Below are 17,759 nucleotides of genomic sequence, written 5' to 3'. Positions count from 1 at the left end.
TGGCTCCTGGGATTCCTTTGGCTCGATGAAGACCTGCTGGATCTGCAGTCAGGAGATCGGGGCGATGGGCTTCATGGCCTCTGTGGTTTTATACCCGCCACCTCGCAGACTATGGGGGACGAGAAGACAGGGCCATGCCCGTGTTCACTGACCCACGCATCCTCAGCCCAGCGCACTGCCCGACACACAGAAGTTGCTCAATAAACAATGATCAAACTAATGCATGTAAGCTGGCACAGTGGTGTGATCATTATTAGAACATGAGGTTGGAGTTAAACAAAGGCAGGTTAGGGCTCCTTAACCTCAAGTTCCAGAGGGGAAAAAAAGAGCCCTCTCATCCTCCTTTATCTTTTCCCCCAGGCTCAAACTGCTACATCAATTCAGTCTAGGTGTGTGTGTGTGTGTGTGTGTGTGTGTGTGTGTGTGTGTGTGTGACAGAGAGAGAAACAGAGAGAAAGAGAGAGAGAGAGAGAAACAAGACTCTATTCAGTTATTTTAGCTGGCTAGAGAAAACTTCAAATCTGCACGCATCTTTACTCTGCCCAATATTCATTCATTTATTTCACAAACATTTCTTGAAAACATCTGCATGGCTAAAACTACAGAGAGGGTGTGGGTGAAAGCCATGGAATGTGGGCCGTCAGTACACTTGGTTCCTAGCCCCAGCTCTGACAGATACTCTTTGTATGACCTCAGGCAAGCCACTCCCCTTCTTAGCGGCTGTAGCGCCTCCATCTGTGAGTTGGCAGTGCTGGACTTGATAATATCTAAAGGCTTTTCATTTCTTATTATCTTTGATCAAAGGCCCAACCTGTGAGCTATAGATTCTCGGAGAGGGTCAGGGACCCGAGAAAACGAATGACTCTCCCCCGCAGAAATGCACACGCACACAGACTGCATATACAGTTTCTTCGTGATCGACAGGCCTCCTACTCCATCTCCCAGACCTCAGGTTAGGAACTCTTGATTAAATAAACCCATAAACAGAAGTCAGGTGACTCTGGAGCAAATTCATCACTTGAATTCTTGAACCAGAGCGCCACATGAGTTATTAGGAGAGGCTGGGACACATGCGGTCAGTGGCCTAGGCACCTGGGGGCCTCTGCCAGAGAGAGAAGGGGGGAACTTGGGTAAAACAAACCACGAGCCATCTTCTGTGTTCCTTCTGCTACATAAGGCAGTTCTTTAAGCTGTTTCGAGAGACCAAACTCATAAGCTTCAAAACATAAACAAGCAGAGCCTCCTAAATCATTGGAGAATTGTTTATGAACATAATTATTGGATTAAATTGTCTGTGCATAATAAACAGACTGGGCTGAGAGTCCACAACCTCCGTGATTGGATGCAGAAGAGCAGAGACCCAGAAGGGCCCCTGCTGGGATGAGACCCCCTGCCCCCACCTCCATCCAAGATGATCTTGTTCCAAGGCAAGACCACCAGCTGGAAAACTGTCTCCATCCTCATGAACACGTTCCTTGAGATACTAGAAACATGATGGACATGCAAGATTTAAAAGGTAAAAATATGCTTCTGATCCTAGGGTGGTAATAATTTTAAGTCACAGCCACAGCCGCCAGCACTATAATTACACCCAGCAGTCTCGTGGCAAAAGACAAAGGACCCAAAAGCCAAGTGCATTTTGATTGAGGCTGCTTGTCGGCCAAGGGCATAGACCCCTGAGTGGTTGTGGGGGAGGAAGTGCATGCCACCAAAAACCGGCTTCTCGCATCTTAATGCACTGTATCTGAATTAACACGGACATCTTATTACAACGCAGATTCTGATTCAGTAGGTCTGGGATGCAGCTGAGATTCTGTAGTTCCAACAAGCTCCCAGGTGATGCTGATAACACTGGTTCTCAGGCCACACGCTGAGAGCAAGCTGGGAGATGATGGCCGTGACAGCAGAGCATGGCTAAACCTGTGAACTTGGGAGTCAGACAGACCTGCATTCGGATCCTGCCTTCCCCATCCCACTAGTTAAGTAACCTTAGTTACTTAGCTTGTTGGAGGCTCAGCTTCTTAGCTCAGCAAGAGTATTTATTCATTCAACAAATATGTATTTAGCATCATCTCTGTGTCAGGCTGTTGCTGGGCCCTAGGGATGCAATGGTGAGTCCAAATAGGCCCTGTTCCTGCTCTCATGGACCTGACATCTTTGGGATGATGGATGGGAAGCATTCAGCACAGTGCCTGGTACATGGTAAAAGCTCAACAAATGATATCTATTTTTATAAGAAGGAAGAATATCATCAATTTCCAGGGCCCAGGGGACACAACTCTTTGGTTAAATGCTGGCTGCATGAAAGGATTTGGGATTCATGCTGTAATCCAGGGGACCCAGATATGAAAACTACATGATCCCTCTCCTCCAGGAGCTCCTGGTTCCATGGGGGGATGCGTGTTTAGCCTAAGTGGCCCCTTGGTGCCACCCAGCTGCCCCCAACAGCACGAGTCAGACTCGGGTTTGCCCTGTTCACATACCTGGTCCTGACAACCAGCCTCCCCTCGCTCCTCGAAGCTGACCTGGCTTCTCTCCTCATTGTCGCACCCCCAGCTCTAGTTCTCTTACTCCACCTCCTGTTGGTCCGCCCTTTCCTCACCACTTTGCCTTGAAGGATGCTTTACCCCTCTCCAAGGACCCTGACCCCACTCCTGCCAGCCACAGGGCTTGGAAACCTGCACTCGGAGCTGGGTGCCACCTCTTGAAGCTCCCTGCCTCCTGGCCCGCCAGGACCCTCCCGATGCGCCAGTCTAGATACCGAGTAGACATCAATGGTGTGGGGCTCTGGGGAGTCACAAAGACTTCAGATGCTCTGCACATCTACGTGCTGCCCTCAGGCACAGGCCCAGCAGAGCCAAGATAGGCCTAGTCAAGAGGTTAGAGCTCCTGGATGGAGTGACAGCTTGCTTCCAGGTGGGCTTAGCTCGGGCGCCTGGGGCTGGGCCTCTCTGTGCTTCCTTCCTGGTCCAGACCTCATTGCAGCAGGGTTCTGAGTCAAGGCCAGTGAGAAGAAGCAGGGGCAACTTCAAGGAACAGCCGATGCCTGGAGTCCCTCAGGCAGCCTTAACCTGCAAATGCCGGTAAATGACAGAGGCTTATTAACCAACTATCCTGTGCGGTGCTGGGCCCGGGGACGCTGCGAGGAGCAGGGCAAGCCCCTGCCCTCATGGGTCTCCCAGTCTAGCACAGAAAGCCAACACGTTGGCAAGGCATTCCCGTACAACGGGGTGGGCGCCATCACAGGGGACGCATGGAGCTGGCCGGAGCGACGGGCAGAGCCTCCCAGGAAGCAGCACTTCAGGGGAGACCCCAAGAAGGGAAGGCCAGGCAGGGAGAAAGCATTCCGAGATACACACACAGCACAGGTAAAGGATGAATGGACATGGCTCGTTCATGTGGTCCAAGTGACACGTATGAGAAATGGGCCAGGTAAGGAAGGAGGCTGGGGCAGACCCCGGAAGGCCGACCATGCTAAGGAACCTGGACACTCACCGGGGAGGGCTCTACAGTACAATTCACCAGTACAGTGGGTCGCCCCCTTTTATAGTAGGGAAGCTGAGGCCCTGAGGAGGGGCGAGTAACTGTTCTGAGGTCACACCGCCAGACACTGGGGGACGGGGCCAGGGTTCGGTCCTAGCCATTTGAGGCCAGAGCCTCCACTCTCAGGCACGTATGTACACAGGTACGAACACACATACGTTAGACATTTAAAAAAAAAAAAAAGAAACTGCACCAGGGCGCAGGGCTCAGCCAGAGGCTGTGCAGGCAAACTCCATTTAAACCCATTTAACAAGGAGGCTCTTAATGATCTCATTAGCCCGGACAGGGCCCTTAGGAAACTTGAGGCGAAGCCCTGCTTTAAATGGGGCTTCTTTGAAGTGGCCACCACCTGAAGCAGCCACCTGAGAGGGCAGTGAACAAAGCCGGCCTGTGAGCCCCGCGCCCACGTGGGCAGGCGCCACGGGGCTCCCAGCACACCACGACTTGGCCTCGGCGTGCCCAGGGCGCCCGTCGGGTTTCCATTAGCTCGTTCCCAGCCGCCCTCTCCACAGGCGCGTTCAGACGCACGACTGGCTGGCCGCAGATGAGGTCATACGTCACGATGGTGGCGGCCAGGAGGAGCCTGGGACCTTCCCTGGGCCTCGCCCTCTCGGGTCCGGACTTCCAGGCTCCCCTCAGCCCTGGTCTAGCTCATAAGCAGGAATGTCCCATGCATGGGGTCTCCACGACCCCACGCTCAACCTCTGCCCTCTGTCCCTCAGTATTTTTTTATCAGTCCTGTTTCTAGACTAACCCCCACCCCCTCACCCACTCTGATCTCTCTCGGACCCCTTGAAGGGCGGGTGCCTATCTTCCATGGCAATAGCTGTGGAGATCCCAACCAGATATCTCCATTCACATGGATGTCTGCTTCTCTGGCCAACACTGGGTCCTCTGGTCTCCCTCTCCCTCTGGGTGCGTCCCAGTGAAATGGGAGGGCCAGCCGACAGGGCCATGCCACACACCTCCCAAGCTGCCCCCACAAAGGCTCAGGGTGACTGACCTTCTGAGAAATAAGCACCCTGCCAATTGTCCTACCACAGAGTGCAAAATCCAGACAGGCCGAAGGAACCGATTCACCTTTCCAGAACTGCATGCCGAGGCCCTCCCAGCAGGCTGTGGCTGAGGCCCCTGCCTATTAATAGTCAAGCAGCTGTTTGCCTCCCTGAATAAGACTCTTTATTGCAAGCTGCGTTGACAAAACAGATCCTGCTCCTTACTGCCCGGAATATTTGGGAGTGGAGGGGCCGCAGGGAGATGTTCCTTCCTTCCAGGGAAGTTGAGAAGGTCAGCACCGGAAGGAACCTTAGCAGTGACACCCCCTCAACATCGGAGAAGCCAAAGCCAACTACGTTATCACCACCCCCTCTGTCCTGTCCCTCACTCCTCCTGCCACATTCCCAGTTTAGCCGACAGCCCACTCCTCCCCCGGTACTTCCTCAGCACTCTCACCACCCCACTTTGTACCAGCTCCAATCTAGAAGCCTCGAAGTCAAGCCCTCGGGTGACTGCCCCTTGCTGCGGTGCCAGCCTTATCTCCCAGGGCCCCTGCCCCTTCTGTCCGCTGTGTGTGTGACTCTGAATGCCCTCCCTCAGCTCCTGGCCTTTGCACATGCTATCCCCTCTGCCTGGGACTCCCTTTCCCTGCCCTCTTCCCAGGTTTAATGGGCCTTTATGTCTTGGTTTAAAAGAGGGCCTTGTCTCCCCATGCCCACCTCAGTGTGCTTTCACACTCTGCTGAATTTGCCTCCTTGCCTGAAGTTCTAGGATGAGGTTTTTTCATCCCAGATGAAAAAAACTGGATGCATTTTTTTCTTTCCATTGTATTTCTCCACCAGCCACCAGAGCACTCTCTGACATTGAGCCAAATCAAAGAAAGAGCATACAAATTCTTCTTTCCCCCACTCCCCCCACAATCTGATCAATCACCAGGTCCCATTAATTCAACCTGGTTAAGAACAGGAGATCTGGAGAAGGCTGCCTGGGTTTGAATCATGGCTCTGCCACTTACTGGTCACTTACCCTTACGAAGCCTTAGTTTCCTCGCCTGTAAAATGGAGCCAGGCATAGTACTTGCCTCGGAAGGTTGTTGTAAGAAGCCAGCAAGATAATGCTTGTCAAATACCTGGCCCAGTGCCTGGCACATGGAGCCAATGTTAGCCGCCAAATAATTGAACTCAAAGTTTCACTCGCCACAGCAGCTCTCTTCCCCTCAATAACCGCCACCATGATGGTTAGTGCTCCACAGCACTCGCTCAGAGAAAGGCGCCTCTGAGCTAACCCTCCTGCTAGTGAACAGATGAGGAATGTGAACCCAGAAGGAACAGAAGAAAGACCCAGGAGTCTAAAGGTTAGGCACTGTCGTGTGGCCAAATTTCCGTGTCTTAGCCTGGGCAGATAAGTCCACAGCCATCTGCTGGCCCAGCAGCCCAAAAAGGAAGGTCTCCTGGGAAAGGACTGGGACCTCAGCAGCCAGCCAGCTTCACATCAGAGCAACCTGGGCCTGGGTTTTTGTTCCCAAAGCCCCTCAGCACACCTAAGGCCAGGAGTTCATAGAGTTGGTCCCTTCTCTGCCTGATGAAGGTAGGAAGGTGAGGGTAGGAAGAAGGAAGGAGACTTCCAGGCAAATCTTAGAGCTGGTGTGCTCTGCGTCTAGGAGGGTGTCTGGCTGCTCCTGCTCCCCCAGCTCTGGAGGCTTCTTAAATTGTCTTCAGGGAGGGACTACTAACTCCTGCCTAGCACAGGACTTCTCAGTCCCCAAAGCACATATGCTTTCACGATCTCACTGGATCTCTTAGCTTCCCTTCTGTAAACAGAGTAAGGCTCTCTTCACCTTGACTGCTTGTCAAACTGAAGCTCAGAAAAGGTGAATGCCGGCCTGAGGCCACAGGGATTGTGGCAGGCAACCATGCTGATGCTGTATGTCATTAAGGGCACATCTGAGATCATGGCTGCTCAATTTGGAGGTTCGGATTCACAGACAATAAAAACCCCAAGTCAAAGGTGAATAGGTAAGCACTTTATTAAGCAAGAACAAAGAGAGAGCAAGAACCAAGAGCCTACATCGCCAGACAGGAAATCACCAACACCCGAACCCACATGCTGGGGAACCCCAGAAACAGCATTTGAGGTCCCCCTGGGAAAAGTCCCAAGCAAAGCATCCTTCCCTTGGGTGAGATTCCAAAGTTTCACTTCGGGGGATCTGGTTAAATACATTTGAGACCAAATTGGCTATGCACCAAGGGCCTTTTGTGACTCGACTGACCAACCATTCCCTCCTGGAGAATAGCCCTTTCTTCCCCAAGGGAGAAATCAGTGTTTACAGGTACTGAGCTAAAAATTAATGGTGCTTAATTGTCCATGGAGAAGGGCTAGTTCTCCCCGGCAGACAGCACGCCTATATTTCATTCTTATAATAAAGGTCACAGCTCGGACACAAACAGGGAGGATTCTTAATATTCCTTTAACCCGTCAAGCTGGAACCCAGGTCTCCCAGCTCCCTTACCACTCGTCCTGGCTGTTGTTGGAGGCAGGCAGGGGAATGTTCTCTGTGGTGTCAGACCACACCCCTGAAGCAAACAGGTCTCTGCCATAAACATATGAAAAGAAGTTCAGCCTCATTAGGATTCAGAACAATACAAATAAGACCATTATGGGATATTGTTTTACACCTGCTGGACTGGGAAAAAAAGGAACCTGGCAATACCAAGTGTTGACAAGGATGTGGACCAGCTGGACGCTCACTGCTAGAGGGAATGTCCATGGGAGACAAGCTGGCGTCGTTTCGTAAAGTTGGTCATTCGCTTTCCCCGCAACCTAGCAATTCCACCTTGGGCGCACACACACCGGCACTTGCCGTTTTGACCACACTGGGTCTTAAAATTTTGAAATCATTCCATGACAGTTGGTAAATAGCTAGTACTCTGGGTCTCTCCCCACTACCCTTTTGCCATGTGACCCCTGTGCTCTGGTCTCCCCTGGGGACCCTCCCTACATTGCCCATGACCCACCAGGCTCCAGCTCTGCAGCATTCACTCTGACCGCTCAGCACCCTTCCCTTTCCAGCTCTTCATTGTCATTATGTTCACACTAGAGAAACCCTTGCTCACATGCACCAGGGGGCATGCGCAAGTGTGCTCACAGTGCTAATGTCCTCAGTAGAGACAACAACCACCCAACAACCACAATAACAAATAAACTATAAATAACTCGATGTGTGTGGATGGGAGCTGCCCATCCCGTTGGGTCAGAGAAGCTCTCAGGGCTCAGGGAAGATGGGGAGATAGGCCTGTTATCTAGCAGGGCCCAGGCCCAGTCAGATGGTTGTGCTGGCTGGCGGGTACTGAGCACTCACTCTGGGCCAGGTGCTCGATGTCTTAGAGTCGTATCTCATTTGCCAGCCAAAGAGGCAGTCATTATTCTTCATCCCATTTTCCAGGAAAGGAAACAGAAAGGTAGAGATGGCGAGTAGCTTGCCCAAGGTCATGTATTGTGGAGCTGGGGTTTGAGCTCACGTCTGTCTGATTCCAAAGCCCAAACTCTTCTTCACCACTGTGAGCTCATCACCACAGACTGGAGGGGCCTGGGCACAGGACTTCCTCCTCTCGGGATCCCGGCATCTAGCCCAGAGCCTGACGTAAGAAAGATGCTTGGGCCCAGACTTGACACAAGGAATCGATCAAGCTGGCGTGCCTGACTGCAGCCTCTGACCAGGCCCCCTCCCTGCTTGTCTCCTGACTGGTCCCTGAAATGCAGCCCAGGAGGCCACTTCTGCCCTGAGTCCCCTGCTCCCTGGCCTCCTGCTTTTGAACCGGGACTTGTGAAACTTCTCTGGGATGCCCCTCCAAATCTTTAAGCATGAAGAACGTGACTCTAGTCACTCACTACCGCGTTCCCTAAATGTTGATCAAGCATCTCCTACATGCAAGACCCTGAGCTGAGCGTGGAACGAATAGCAGTGACCAGATACAGTCCCTGCTCTCTAGAGCTCACAGCTGCCCTGTGACCCGGAGCCTGAAACCATGTCCTCCAGAGCAGCAGGTGCTGACATGAATTCCACACACCGGGCTCGATGGCCCTTCACCTGGCACAGCGGTAAATCAAAGTGTCCAGCCCCGCAGTCCTCGGTTGGGTGTCCTGTCCCCATGTGCCTCCTGTCCAGCCTTCTGCCTGAGGAAGAATTTATTTTTTGCTCCAGGAAGAGGGGTATAACTGTGGAGAGCTCAATGTGTTCATTATTTGTTTGGTTTCCTTAATTTAATCTCTTTAACAAATAAAAATAAAAATGGTACAATATGTTTGCCCAAACAGTGACGGGCCCCACCTGAGATGTTATTATTACACTTTCCAGAATTAGAATCACACCACTCCTGCTAACGGCCGAGGTGACCCGGACAGCAGAGGAAGTGCCAGGTGGGGTCAGGAGCTTGACTAGCAGCCCGGCTCTGCCAACAGCTGACGGGGAGAAGTCGTGTCGCCTCTTCAAGGCTTCGTTTCCCTGCCTGACAAAATGAGAGGGTGGAACACACTTGCAAAGACAGCACTTTCACGTTCACTGTCTCATGTCGCCTTCATAAAATCCTGCGGGGTGGCACTTCGCTCTTTATTTCATTGATGGGGAAGCTACAGCTGAAGAGACTGAAGAGTTCGGGTGACCGAGCCAGTCAGAGGTGGAGACGAGGCCTGGATCCGGGTTCCCAACCCTGACCTGGTGCCCCGTGTCCTCTCGGGGATTGCTCATACTTGAGTCACACACAGAGGCCTCTAGAAAATTCTCACTGACCTTGAGAATACATCCAGGGATCTGAGGGGCCTGCAGACACAAACTATAGGAAGCTGCCCAGTTTGACCTATGTGGAATTGTTGGCGAATTCAGGGGGCTGTGGAGTCATTGACCATCCCAATGCCGCTGTGACCAGAAACGCACACACCCACCTGGGTACGGTCACATCACCACTCAGGGTTATCAGGCGGACATCCAGATGCTCCAAAAACATCGTCTGACATTGTTGGGATCGTTGAGAGGAACACAACAGAATCAAAGCCTTAGAGAACTTGTGGAACAAACCCCTGTCCCCATCTGAGATTCTGTCAGGCTGCCTCCACATTGCCCAAAAACCCCTCCCAGTTCTAACATTCTTTGAGTTTCCCTGGTAACCATCTGCTGGTGGAAATGACAATTAAGCTGTTCAGCTGCCTGGTTCGTTTAGTTCCCTGATATGGCTCGGGGCCAGGGTCAGGAAGGCCTGAGTGTACCCACCTGCAGAGACGTGCTCAAACAAGAGGGACCATCCCGAGGACAGGGGTGGGTCTTAAAATAGAGTGGAAAAAAACAACTCTGTGTTGGCCAAGTGTGCTACTATTACTGTTATATAAATACGTGCATGAATTTACTGTCCAATAACATCGCTTCCTCCCAGGAAGGCGGAGGACTCACTTTTGTCTGCATCCTATTTGCACCATTATGATTTGCATCATGAATGTATATCACTATTTCAGAAATGAGTTTTCACTGCAAACAGTGCTCCTGACCGGCATCCAGGGCTCTGGCCACTCGAGCAGCCAGACCCCTCTGTGGTAGTGCTGCTGCAGGGATTTGGGCTCAGTAAATGGGGTGAGTACGGAGGCATCTTTTGGCCCTGCCGACCAGGAGCTCTGTGGCCTTGTCCAAAAGGCTGCTGACCCCAGAGGGTTGGACCCCAGCTTGATCCAGACCCAACAGGGTGCTGGGCCCAGGAAGAATTACTTGAGGATGATAGGGGTAAAATCCCCCACTGCTGTGGCCTCAAGAGACCTGTTTGTGTGGGCTGGCAGGTGGTCACATGTCACATAGGAGTAAAAGGGACCGGGCGCATGTGCCCTTTTCTCTCCCCAGGCAAATATTACCCTTGGAGCCCTCAGGAGCTCTCCCAAGGCTGCTGCCACCGGTGACTGGGCAGCTTCCTGTGGCTGTGGTGCACATCTCCCCCAAAACCCCCGGCCACATCAGGAGTGCCACTCCACACGCGTCCCTGCCTCTGGAGTCCCCGGACACGGGCTCAGGACCCAGGGCCATGGTGGAAGGGTGGGGGTCATAGGCTGGGGTTCCGCTTGTCCCAGTTCCTCCAGAGACCCAGCCCCATTCTGCGATGTCGTTAGATCTGCGGAGCCTGTGTTGGTCCCTTTGGGCCAGGCAAGATTGAGACATTCAGGTGACAGCTTCTCCGGAGCTTTTCTCAATGAGTTCCCCCTCCCCGTGGGGTCTCAGTACTTCTGCCGCTGCCTTCCTCCTCCCAGCACCCCTGAGAGCTAGAAACTGTCCTCACCTCTGTTTTATACGTGATGAAGCCCGAGCCCAGAGTGAAGCAACCGACTGTCAAGTTCACCCAGCCTGTCAGTCCCTCAGCCAGAGCTCCAGTTGGCTGGGGTCGAGAGCCCCTCCTCTCAGTCTGCCACAAGGCCTCCCAAGAAGGGTCCCACACCCACTGAATGACCTCGCCGTGCTGCGCACCTGACCACAGAGGAAGAGATTGACTCCGCTGGGTACACCAAATGTGAATTCCTTGTGCCTGAAGAGGCTCCATGAACAAGGTGAAAACACAGGCCTCCGACTGGCAGGAGAGTAGCCACAGACCTAGGATTAGAGCTCCCACAAATCAATAAGAACCACGCAATAAGAACCTCAAGGAAATGCGGCTGGCGATACAAAGGCAATTTCAGCTTCACTGCTCAGAGACACATGAATTAAAAACATGAAAAAAGAGACATTCGGCGGCCCCCATCAGAGCAGCATCCGTTCCAAACTCTGCCAATTGCCAGCGAGAGTCTGAATGTGCAACTACAGAAACCGGCCAGCCCTCCAGATGCAGCTGGGCAATGGCGGGTGCCCCAGCAACCCCTCCCCGGGCATCCACACGCAAGGGCGCTCACGGCAGTGGCATTCGTATGGTGGAAAGCTGGAAATGAGTCAGATGCCCATCCACAGAAAAATGGATTGATAAATGGTGGGACATCCAGCAAGTTGCTGTGTAGGAGGCTATTACAGTATTATATCATTTACAAAAACTTTCAAAATCTGCAAAGGAATTTTTTGTATGTTTTATGAATGTATGCATATGGAGCATAAATATGAAAACCTGTATAGGAGTGGATCATGCCAGCCTCAGGGAATGGGCTGGTCGACCCCCTTGGGCAGGAGGGAGAGGAGTGGTCGAGAAGCATCTGTGTGTTTGTGATGACTTATTACACAATCCAGGTGCTGCGAACATGGTGGCTGTGTGTACTCGTCCCCATATTTTTCACGTGTTAAATGTTTCATGATTTAAAAAAAAAAACAGGAAGCTGAACAACTGCCCCAATGCCCGTTTGTCTCCCAGGTCACTGATCACTGTTAGAAATTGCCAGCTGGAGTTTTCCTCCCGGTCCTTGCCCCTAATTCTGTTCCTTAAGGACCCTGCTTGAAACCCCAGCTACCGGTGGCCTACATCAAAATAGGCTCCTGCCCTCAGCAGGCTGATATGCAGGCCGGCCACTGCAGGGCGGGGGCTGCATCTCCCAGCCACCCCTCCGCCACCCCCTCATCCCTCTTCAGCCTTCCCAGCAGATGGCTGGCCACTCCCACGGCAGGTGCTGTTGCAGAGGAAATCCTTGACAAGCCCAGAGACAAAGGCGGCTTCGAGAAACCCCACCCATTTGTCAGAGGGCTTCTCTGCTAACCACAAACGAAGTTCAGCAAGGGATGCAGCAGGGAGAAGTGAGCTTGGGAGTCAAGACATCGGTTGATTTGCTGGCTGACTCTGAGGAAGCGACACAACCTCTCTGAGCCCCGGTGTCCCCCACAGGCACTCTGAGAGGATATACAGTCTAAGGTGGTAGTTGCACACCTAGAAGCATCAGAATCAATGGGGGAGCTTTTAAAAACATAAATGTGGAGGCCCCTTAATCAGAATTGCCTCAGGTGGGCCCTGGAGTTGAATTTCTATGGAATGATCGCTAGGTGATTCCCATGTGTGGCCAGGTTTGGGAAACACAGGACGGTCATTCCAGGTTGGGCGTTCATGTATGTGAGAAAATTTGGTCCACGCTGCCTGATTTTCCCTCTCCCCACCCCCAGTGCCTCTACGCATCCTTGTTAATCATCACCCTGAGTAGTTTATGCCAAGCAGGGTGCTGGGTGACAATGAGGGAGCAGATGAGCTTCCAGAAAGCGGCCCCTTTCAGCCGCCCACTCCTTAGTAACTGCAGACAAACTGAGAAGGGAGGAGGGGCACGCTCTCACCCTTCCACAGGTGGAGGAGGGTCAGGTGGTAGGGACAGGACCCTCTGTTGAATTCCCACGCTTCTGCCCCAAGGCCCAGCGGCCCTTCCTCCTTGCCTCCACCCCTAGCAAATCCCAGAATTCTACAACATCAAAGGCAGACCGATGTTTCCTCAATTGCAGTCATTCATCACCATCTCACCACTTGTACTATTATTTAATTGGCACTTTCTTTTATATTGACTCGCTGTCTTGTTACTTGAATGCCTACTTCAGCCCCATTCTAAGCAATAATATTGGTGAAATAGCAGGTTTTATGTGCTAGTTATTTTTCTGTTAATACACATTGAAATAAACACATAATGACTTCCATTTTTAAGGGTCCATCTATTTATCTCCTGATGTTGCTTTGTGCGTCACCGCGCTTCCAGAGCACGGAACGGGCCAACCCTCCGGGTTTACAGTGATGGGAAGGAGGCACGGGGAGGCGGGGCTTGCCAAATGTCATGCGACTCCAGTGGAACACGCTGCAGACTCAGGTGCACACACCTAAGGGTCTGTAAAAGGTTTCAGGCACCCTGGTGACCTTGACCTTTGGGAGACCTTTCTTTGGTTGTACACTGCCCCCTCCTGGCAGGTCCTTCTGCAGTGTTCCTCTTCCTAGAAAGAGCGACCGGGAGAGGGACCTCGTTGTGGAAGCGATGATCCTGTCTGAGGTGAGAGGCTGAGGCACTTGGGGAAGGCATCCTTGAAGAAATGACATTTGCACTTGGTTTTGAAGAATGAACAGACTTGAAAGGTCTTGAATGCCTGTTAAGAAGCTGTGACTTGCCCTGGCCTCTGTGACTCTGTGGCTGGAGCATTGTCTCATAACCAGAACACCGTGGGTTGGATTCCCGGTCCAGGCACATACCTAGGCTGTGGGTCCAATCCCCAGTGTAGACGCACAGGATCTCCAATCTGGGCACATATGGGAGGCAACCAGTGGATGCTTCTTTCCCTCACTGATGTTTCTCTTTCCTTTCCTCTCCCCTACCCCTCTCTCTAACAGCAATGAAAAAAAGATCCTTTGGTGAGGATTTTTTTTTTAATGTTAAAAGAAAAAAGGAAGAAGCAGCTGTGACTTGATCCCGTGCTCAGTGGTTCTCCCGGGGAGCGATGCAATGCCGAGCACAGTGCGGAGAACAAAGGGGAGCAGAGAGCGGAGGCAGGGGCGACACGAAGCAGGACGATGTGGCAGTGGTCCAGGTAGAGAGGGCCGGGGCCCCTTCCCCTGCCCGGTCGATTCCTGCCTCTGGGCCTGCTTCCTTATCAGTAAGAGGAGACAGCTGGGCTTGATGCTCTCCAAGGACCCTGCCAGCTCTGAGAAATAAAACCACATAAATAAGAAATTATGCAGAAGGGACTGTGAATCACTACAACCCTTTTGGTAGTTAATCTGGCTTTTGGCTATTAAAATGAGCCCATGAGGCCCCTCTGGCCCGCTGTTGATTCCATCCTACCATCATGAAAGCTTGGGGCTGCAAAGATGTCCTTACTGGGGTGTTTAGAGCAGTACCACTGTATGAACCACAAAACTAGAGGTGCATAGTCTACGTCACGCCGCCTCCACCTCTGCCTGTCACTCATCTCGCCCAGGGACTGAGCGCCCAGGCAGCTGGAGCACGTCTCTCCTGGCTGTCTGGCCCAAGCCTTGATCTCTCCGAGCCTCAGTTTCCTCATCTGTAAACAGGGCTGGGACCCAGTTACATGCCCCACGGGGTGGTCTGGGGCTTAAACTGGCCAGCACTCACACACCTCACAGCACGGCACCAGCTCAAGGTGCCCGCTCCGCAGATGGGAGCCGTCACTCTCCCCCAGATGGCTACGGAAGATCCAAATGTCTGGAGGAACGGCTCTGATACGTTGTTAAGTGAAAAGAGCCAGTCGCAGAGGTGTGTGTATTGTGTGACCCCTTTTGTAAAAAAGAGAAATGAACAAGAAAAGGAGGGTTAAAAAGGAGGTCCCTGTCTGTCCTTGTGGGACAAGGATGAGAAGGAATCCGACACCAGCTCCCTGCACCCCAAGACTGGCTGCGGAGGGGAGGGCCTGGCATGTGGGCCCTGGGGTGGAAGTGGATGAGAGGGAAGGAAGATTAACTTCATCTCCGTTCATCTACAAAGTGTTTGATTTGTTACTTCAGTAGTAACTTTTCAGCATTTTATAAATCTTCAACATCTCCAAGGAGATTAAAGAAAAAAGAAAGAGAAATTATCATCCTGTGTGAGGAAAGGAGGCTGCGGGCAATCTACTGGCCCCAGTGACTTGGTTCAGGGAAAACCCACTGTTACAGAGGAAAAAGGGACTATCTCTGGGTGCTGCGGTCAAGGGCAGCCTTCCCACATGAGCCCCTCTCTTGAGAGTTCCAGTATGGGAAGGGCCCTTTTCCAACATCTCCAACCAAAAAAAAAAAAAATGTTGAGGATCAGAGAGGGAAAGAGAGCAGCCAAGGTCACACAGCAGAGCCAGGCCAAAAGAGTCATTTCCTCACTCCTAGCCCAGCAGCCTCCCTCTGTGTCATGTGTAAGCCCTCCCTCCCGGTGTGGGAGCCACTCCCACTAGGAAAAAGAGGGTGTAACGCCACACCTGCTTAGCTTCCTTCTCCTCTGCTGACAGTCCTTCCTTTGCTCCTTTTCTCAGTGCCCTCACCGTGCCCTGCTCCGGAATCCGGGATGACTAAGGCAGGTTGCTTCCCGAGAGGCGCTCACAGTTGAGTGGTTTGGAAGCTTCTGGTTTCTACTGCTAACAAAGACATCTTCTCCTAATGGGTAGAAAAATGCTCTGAGGCTGATTTTTTTTTTTAATGCACTGTTTTGTTTGCCTCTGTCTTAATTGTTGCCATGTTATATTTTATCAGTTTAATGTTTTAATTTTGTGCTTGGGCCCCGAGGCAATTCAGTGAAGGGTATGATTTGGAAAATCAAGGAAATAAAGAAATGGTCCACAAAAGAGGCAGCTTCCCAGGAGCCGAGGACAAAGCCTACGTGCGCTTAATAAATTTTATTAAGAACAAAACAAAAACAAACCGTTGCCAGACAGAAGGTATTAGACCATCCTGGTTTGGTTTGGTTTTGGTTTTTTAATTTAATACCGGTTCTCCATGTCTTCCAAGGTCAGCCAAGGACTCAGCCCCTGGTTCCTTCTCCATTGCCTTCTAGAAGCCTTGCACATTTCTGCGTCCAGGTCTACACTCACAGTGTGCACCAGCCTTCTTGCCCACCTCTCTTTCTCCAGAGACAGGCTGCGACCACACCTGCATTTGCCAATATTCACTGCCTGGGGTGCAGCCAGCAAGACAAGCCCAAGACTGCTTCGAGAGAATTCACATTCTCCTAAGTCACGCATTCTGCCGGGGCGATGATGCTCCGAGGGGGTGAAAACTGGTCCCTGGAAGGGGAAAGAGAAAAATCTTTGGTCTTCCCATGTTTTCTGTACTCATCACCCTGTTTGCTGTCCCAATCTAAACACCCTGTAGCTGCCCATCTCACCACCCCATGAGTACACTGGGCATCATCATCAATCCAAGTTGCCAGCGTTCTCGGAACTCAGGCTCCTTATTACCAGCCTTGCGGGGGCCCAGTCTGCAAAGGCTTCTTCTCTCCCCCTGGAAACTGACCCTCTCTGTCTTCCCTTTCCCTCCCTGCCCAGAGCCCAGAGCCCAGAGGTTGGGCATCTCTTCTGCCAATACTTAGACCCCTGTGCTCCTTCCCCCTGCCCATCAGGCAATGCCCTACACCTGGATAAATCCCATTAAGTACTTTCCCCCTGCCTGTGTCCGGGTAGGTGAGCTACAAAAGGGGAATCACTCAGCAGAACAGGGCAGGACACACATAAATTCATGGCTACCACCCTCAGCTAGGTTGACAACGCTATCGGGCAATTGGGGATTCTGTGGACAAATTTGCTCTTCCACTCTCTGAATGCTCCTTGTCCTCCTTCCTTTAAACTCCTCCCCACCTCTTCTCGCTCTCAGCAGAAGACCTTGCCTCCCACTTGGCAGAAAAAATAGAAGCTCAGGATGAAATCTCCCTTAACATCCCACTGCAAACCTACATCGACATCTGCACCCATCCTGCCTTTGTTCCTTCTTTTGGTTCTGGAGAAGTCATCCCTCCTCCTCCCCCAGACCAGCCCCTCCACCTACATGCCCGATCCCAGCCCCTTGCACGTGCTCCTGCACAGCGCTCCCCTACTGCCTCTCCTGTTTCCCTCGGTCCCCCATTCATCTCTCCCCTTCGGATCTCCCATCAGCCTTTAAGCAAACTCAGGTCTCTCTCACCTCCTGACACACCTCCCCCAGCACACCCGGACCCGGTCCCAGAAGCTATCTCCTCCCCTTCCCTCAATGACCACTGTTATCTGACCTCTCCCTTCATTCCACAGAAGTAGCGCTCCCTAAAGCCACCAACAATCCCCACGCCTGCCGTGAAACCAAAGCCAGTGCTTTCATTCTCATCCTGCCCCACCTCTCAGTGCATTTCCCATGGACTCCTCCCAGTTTCCAGAAACCCCTCCCTTGCCTTCCCTCCCTGCGGCCACTCCCCAGGGCTTCTCCTCCCTCCCCGTCCACTCCTTCTCAGCCTTTGCCGACATAATCCTCTCTGTGTAGCCCTAATCAGTGGGTGTGTCCTGGGGCCCCATCCTGGGCCCTCCTGCCCCCGCACCGTCTCACTCAGCATCTCTCCACGGACAGCTGCCCATCTCCGTGTGAGTCCAAACCCAGGGAGGCTTCCAAGTGCCTCCTCGACATCCGCACTCGGGGTCCCAAAGGCATTTCAATCTCCACACGTCTGCAGGAGAACTCGCCCTTTTCACGTCCTCCTCTCCGCCCTTCCTCCTCGCTCACGCCCTTGTCCCAGTCCTGTCCAGTTTTCCCTGTCTCTGCACAAGTCCCTGCCTGCCTGTTTATACAGAGTCCTCTGAGTCCATTCTAATACTCCCT

The sequence above is a fragment of the Phyllostomus hastatus genome, unplaced genomic scaffold (genome assembly GCF_019186645.2).
Source record: "Phyllostomus hastatus isolate PE091 unplaced genomic scaffold, TTU_PhHast_1.1 phas_contig_150, whole genome shotgun sequence".
Classification (NCBI taxonomy): domain Eukaryota; kingdom Metazoa; phylum Chordata; class Mammalia; order Chiroptera; family Phyllostomidae; genus Phyllostomus; species Phyllostomus hastatus.
This window is presented reverse-complemented; position numbering follows the sequence as displayed.